This window comes from Geotrypetes seraphini, chromosome 4, assembly GCF_902459505.1.
Source record: "Geotrypetes seraphini chromosome 4, aGeoSer1.1, whole genome shotgun sequence".
Taxonomy (NCBI): Eukaryota; Metazoa; Chordata; class Amphibia; order Gymnophiona; family Dermophiidae; genus Geotrypetes; species Geotrypetes seraphini.
Genome location: NC_047087.1, coordinates 23,585,646 through 23,592,049, shown reverse-complemented (window position 1 = coordinate 23,592,049; position 6,404 = coordinate 23,585,646).

Below are 6,404 nucleotides of genomic sequence, written 5' to 3'. Positions count from 1 at the left end.
ATTCATCACATATGCATTTTGTATATCCAATTAGCATTTCTAACTTTACCCTGCAAAAAAAGAGAGGGAAACCCCTCCCCTGGAATGTAATCTCTAGTAAGAAGAAAAGTCCATCTCTATAGCAATCAGGTCAAAAGCCAAACCTTATCTGCCCTGCAGGTCTCTGGAGACCAGACTGGGCACACATTGAAACAATGGGACTTCATAAAACTAAGCTACAGCCTGTGTGTATCTTCTCTGGTCTTCAACAGAGCTTATATATTAATTCTAGTGACATGAGCGAAGGTCTACTCCTGTTTCTAGTAACCTCAGCACAAAACACATATTTAGGTCAATATATTATCCCATATTTGTTTTATCTGGTTTGTGTTCTGGCTTCTCCAATTGTAATTTTATCTAGCCATTTAAACCCTCCTCCTTTGCCCTTGAATAGGTCCTTATCTTATAAACAAACCCTGACTAGTAAATCCAGAGCAATGAGAGGAAAATATAATGGCTATTTTATTTTTCATGCTTGCCCATTCTACCACATAGCTGTCCATTTTTAATAGGCTGCCACGCCCAGGTTTAAAAGAGCCTCATCAACTATTCAGGTCTTTATCTGCTGTCATCTACTATGTTACTATGTTACTCATTTTGAAACAGTTATCATTGGGTAAGGCTTTTCCATATAACTATCAGCTGGTTTCCAACTGACTGTTTCTAAACTTACCAAAAAAAAGTTGTTTTCCGACAAGGTTTTACCCATTCCATATTTCATCCTTCTAGGAGACCTGTTATAAAGTTAGCATACACAAGGGTAGTGGTTGAAACAGGGTTGGTTTGATAGGGGCCAGGAAGGTATGCACCAGGAAATATAAAAGGCCAAGCCAGAGCTACATTAAGGGAGCCCAGAGGGAAGCAGTGATGCTCACTGCAGATGCCTCCTCCCCAAAGCTGAGAAACTGCAACCACTACTGTCAGGTAGGCCAAGTTCAATTTTGAATCTTGAAGAAGTTGTGTTTTCACCTGGCCAACAGGCCAGCCCTGTTTACCTGCTACTGGTAACTTTGGATCCTGGAACCAGGCCAGAGACCTGTAAGAGTTAGAACATAAGAATAGCCATGCTGGATCAGACCAAAGGTCCATCTAGCGCAGTATCCTGTTTCCACAGTGGCCGATCCAGGTTACAAGTACCTGGCAACAACCCAAATAATTTACTAGTAGCAGTGTTTTAAAAAAATGAAACATATTCAATGCCAGTACACATATAGCCAGTGGCTACTGGCCACTTTCCATGTAGTGGTGGTATTTGTCCGCTATGGGATACTTATAAGTAGGCACCTGATACCCCAATGTAAAAGCCTATTCTGTAATGTGTATCCCCTTATATTTCTGCACTAAGGGGGGAATTCTATAAATGGTGCTAAAAAAATCACCACTAAGCGCTATTCTATAAAGCAGGGGTAGGGAACTCCAGTCCTCGAGAGCCGTATTCCAGTCGGGTTTTCAGGATTTCCCCAATGAATATGCATGAGATCTATTTGCATGCACTGCTTTCAATGCATATTCATTGGGGAAATCCTGAAAACCCGACTGGAATACGGCTCTCGAGGACTGGAGTTCCCTACCCCTGCTATAAAGAATGGTGACCCAGGTTAAGCATCCATTATCAAATAGTGCTTAGAGCCAATTTTGGCACCCATGCCAGCTGAAACTTGATGTAAATGCCAGCACCCAACTCATTATATTAGGGCAGTGATGGCTAACCTTTTTGAGCCCGAGTGCCCAAACTGCCGCACAAAACCAAAGAATTTCCTCAAAGTGCCAGCACGTCAATTAAACCTTAATAACAAGATTTTAGTATTTAAAAACTCTTTATAAAGTTGCCTGAACTATGTAACATCATTTTTAAAGGTTGGAATCTTTGTATTGTCAGAGAATCAATTTGATTCACAATCCTTTGGTTTTCATTTCAATTTATTGGCAATTTATAATGTTTTAATGATTTCATTCATGGGCCGAATACACACATACTTTTCTCTGTCGCCGCACTCTTTGACCAAAAGATTTGTAAGCCTGCAACCACGTCAAGGTAGACTCTTTCAGCAGCTCCCCTCCCTCCCCCTTACCTTTGTGGCCAAGTCAAAATGATCTACCAACAATAAAATTTTAAAAACGCAAAGCACGTTTTACGCAGAGAAAATATTAATTATCATTTATATTCCGCGGGTTTTCAAAGAGGTCAAGGCAGATGACTTTATGCAATGTCACCTCAGTAACAACTATACAAAAATAGACAAATATTCCCCCTCCCTTTTTACTAAACCACGATAGTGGTTTTTAGCGCAGGAACCTGCGCTGAATGCCCCACGCTGCTCTTGAAGCTCATAGGCTCCCTGTGCTAAAAAACGCTATTGTGGTTTAGTAAAAGGGGGCCATAGTGCAAAATATAGACAGCATATATAAATTCTCAAAACGGACACATTTTGATCACTAAATTGAAAATAAAATCATTTTCCTACCTTTAGTAATTTCATCAGTCTCTGGTTGCACTTTATTCTTCTGACTGTGCATCCAATATTTCTTCCCTTTTTTCAGCCTCCTGTATGCTTCCTCTCCTCCAGACCTCATTCCCTCCCCAAACTTTTTCTTTGTTTCACCCTGCCCCCTTCTTTCTTTTTCTCTCTCTCCATACCCCCTTTCATTCTGTATGTCTGTCTTTCTCTCTCTCTCCGTGCCCCATTTTTCTTTGTTTCACCCAGCCCTCTTTCTTTTTTTTTTTCTGGCTCCCTGTCCCCCCCTTTCTTTCTTTCTCCTTGCCCTCCCCTATGCCACAACCATTGGTAAAATGCTGCCACCGCCACTGGGGAATAGGCTGCCACTGCCGCTATCGGGAACAGGCCGGCGCCGAGTTCGCCCTGCTTCTCTTCCCCGCAGGGCCGACCAATTCTCGCCACTCGACGTCAATTCTAACATCGGAGAGGACGTTCTGGGCCAGCCAGGCAGCGATTGGCTGGCCCAGAACGTCCTCTCCGACATCAGAATTGACGCGGGTGGCGAGAGTTGGTCGGCCCCACAGGGAAAAGCAGGGAGAACTTGGCACCGGCCTGTTCCCAATGGCGGCGGTGGCACTCAAGTGGCTAAAGAGACGCAGTTTGCCAGCCTAGGGAGAACACTGGAGGGTGGCCAGCTGTGCACCCCCTTGGGGTGTAAAACCGGGGCACACCGCCCCCACCCCCACCTTGGTATGCCACTGTCTGTACCTCATTCCCTCCCTATGACCAAAAATTCTCCTTTCTTCTATTCCCCGTGTACACAACCATCTCTTTCCCTCCCTTCCTCTCTCCCAAGTCCTTGCCTTCTGTGTCCAAAAACCCATTCCCTCCCCCACCTCAGCATCTCTTTCCCTCCCTTCCTCTCTCACAAGTCCATGCCTTCTGTGTCCAAAAACCCATTCCCTCCCCCACCTCAGCATCTCTTTCCCTCCTTTCCTCTCTCCCAAGTCCATGCCTTCTGTGTCCAAAAACCCATTCCCTCCCCCACCTCAGCATCTATTTCCCTCCCTTCCTCTCTCCCAAGTCCATGCCTTCTGTGTCCAAAAACCCATTCCCACCCCCACCTCAGCATCTCTTTCCCTCCCTTCCTCTCTCCCAAGTCCATGCCTTCTGTGTCCAAAAACCCATTCCCTCCCCCACCTCAGCATCTCTTTCCCTCCTTTCCTCTCTCCCAAATCCATGCCTTCTGTGTGCAAAAACCCATTCCCTCCCCCACCGCAGCATCTCTTTCCCTCCTTTCCTCTCTCCCAAGTTCATGCTTTCTGTGTCCAAAAACCCATTCCATCCCCCACCTCAGCATCTATTTCCCTCCCTTCCTCTCTCCCAAGTCCATGCCTTCTGTGTCCAAAAACCCATTCCCTCCCCCACCTCAGCATCTCTTTCCCTCCTTTCCTCTCTCCCAAGTCCATGCCTTCTGTGTCCAAAAACCCATTCCTTCCCCCACCTCAGCATCTCTTTCCCTCCCTTCCTCTCTCCCAAGTCCATGCCTTCTGTGTCCAAAAACCCATTCCCTCCCCCACCTCAGCATCTCTTTCCCTCCCTTCCTCTCTCCCAAGTCCATGCCTTCTGTGTCCAAAAACCCATTCCCTCCCCCACCTCAGCATCTCTTTCCCTCCCTTCCTCTCTCCCAAGTCCATGCCTTCTGTGTCCAAAAACCCATTCCCTCCCCCACCTCAGCATCTCTTTCCCTCCCTTCCTCTCTCCCAAGTCCATGCCTTCTGTGTGCAAAAACCCATTCCCTCCCCCACCTCAGCATCTCTTTCCCTCCCTTCCTCTCTCCCAAGTCCATGCCTTCTGTGTGCAAAAAACCATTCCCTCCCCACCTCAGCATCTCTTTCCCTCCCTTCCTCTCTCCCAAGTTCATGCCTTGTGTCCAAAACGCACTCCCTCCCCCTTTTGTGTTCCCCGTTTGCCTCCCAGCCCATCTTAGCAACTTTCTCAGCAAAATATAGCTCGAGCCTCGAGCCTGTCCCGCCGCGCACACATAGCCGACCAGAAGTCTTCCCCGACATCAGCGCTGACGTCGGAGGGCGGGCTTTGCTTAAGCCCTCCCTCCGACGTCAGCGCTGACGTCGGGGAAGACTTCCGATCGGCTGTGTGAGTGGCAGGGCAGTCGGAGTAGAAGACGAGCCTCGCGGCTCGAGTTATATTTAACCCCGCGGGTCCCCCATCATCCCCATTCAGCTCTCTCTCCTGTGCACCCCCTGGTAGTACTGCCCTGATGGCGGCCCTGCACGTGCCAGCTGCAAGGCCTTCGCGTGCCACAGTTGGCACGCGTGCCATAGGTTCGCCATTGCTGTATTAGGGGGTGCAAATGGTGCTATTTTATAAAATTGCACAACTTTAAAGAACACCCCTGCCCCTCCCTTAGTCACACCCCCTTTTGAGTTGCAGCCTAGGGGATTTAGGAGCCTGGTCTTATAGGATAGTGTACAGGCAGATGTGCCCTCAAATCCCAATTATTGGCAATTAACTGGAATAATTGATTAACATCAATTGCTAGTTAATGGTTCATTAAGCAATTTGTATGAGCATCTTCGCTCCAAATGCTTAGGTGTCCTGCTAGCACTTACGTCACTTACGTGCTTGAGTGTACACTTATCTACAAAAGTATTTACTTGTGCAAGCAAGGTGTAAAAGAGGGTGCTCAATGATAGAATATAGCCCTCCATTTGGATAGCCTACAAGGGGCCACTGAAAAGTTCTCAGCCCAACCAACAAAGTTGGGGCAGTCTCCATCGAGGACTACACATAGTCCAGTAATTTTCTACTTTTCTCATTCCATATTTTTCCGACAATTAAAGAAGTGGAAAATCACTGGACTTAGTGTAGTCCTCGATGGAGACTGCCCCAATTTTGTTGGTTGGGCTGAGAACTTTTCAGCAGCCCTCTGTATGTGTTTTACTAAAGGAATTCTAGTCAGTAGACCTAAACAATGTCTACATACGTGTTGCCATACTGGGACAGTATACTGTTTCCAACAGATTCCATGCTACTTATCCCAGTAATAATAAGTGGATTTTCCCCAAGTCCATCTTAGTATATTGATTTTTCTTTCAGGAACTAGTTCAACCTTTTTTTTTTTTTTATGTTGCTGTGTCTCTGACAATAAATTCTAGCGTACTCTATAGGGGATAAATCTATAAGGAGCCATCTAGTTTTAGGCTTAAATAAAACATGTAAATTTGATGGTGCATGGGCAGAGTATGGATATTATGTTATAATTACTGTATTATTATTCTCCACCAATATCCCTCTCTGGCTTAGAGAGATATATATTATAAAGAAATATTAATTGGGGGGGGAGTTAGCTCGCTTGATTAACAGTCAGCTCTGTAATTAAATATAAACTGAAAATTTAATTCTTTTTAGAGCACGTATAAAATTGCAACCAAGCCGGCAGAAACAGTTTACAGATGGGAACTTTAAGCAAGAATTAACAGACATACACAGACAAAGGGCTCCTTTTACGAAGCTGCGATAGCGGGCTTAGCGCGCGCTAAATTGCCACACTTGCTAGACACTAACGTCAGCATTGAGTTAGCGTTCTAGCCGTGTAATGCGGATTTAGCGTGCGCTAAAAACGCTATCACAGCTTAGTAAAATGAGCCCTAAGTTTAAGATTCAAGGTTCAGAGTTACACTGGGGATTGAAATGTCCTTAGAAGGCCAAGCATATGTTTGCAAAACAGCACATGTTTGCAGGGGCTGCAGCTTGGTCCAGCACTGGTCCAAAGGAAGATGGCAAGAGAGAGGAAAGAGGGCGGACCCCACATGGTACCAGAAAATAAGTATAGAAACCCGACCAGGTCGTGCATGTGCAAGACCGGAGGGCTAGGACTTTGATGGGAAGATAGGACTCAATAGG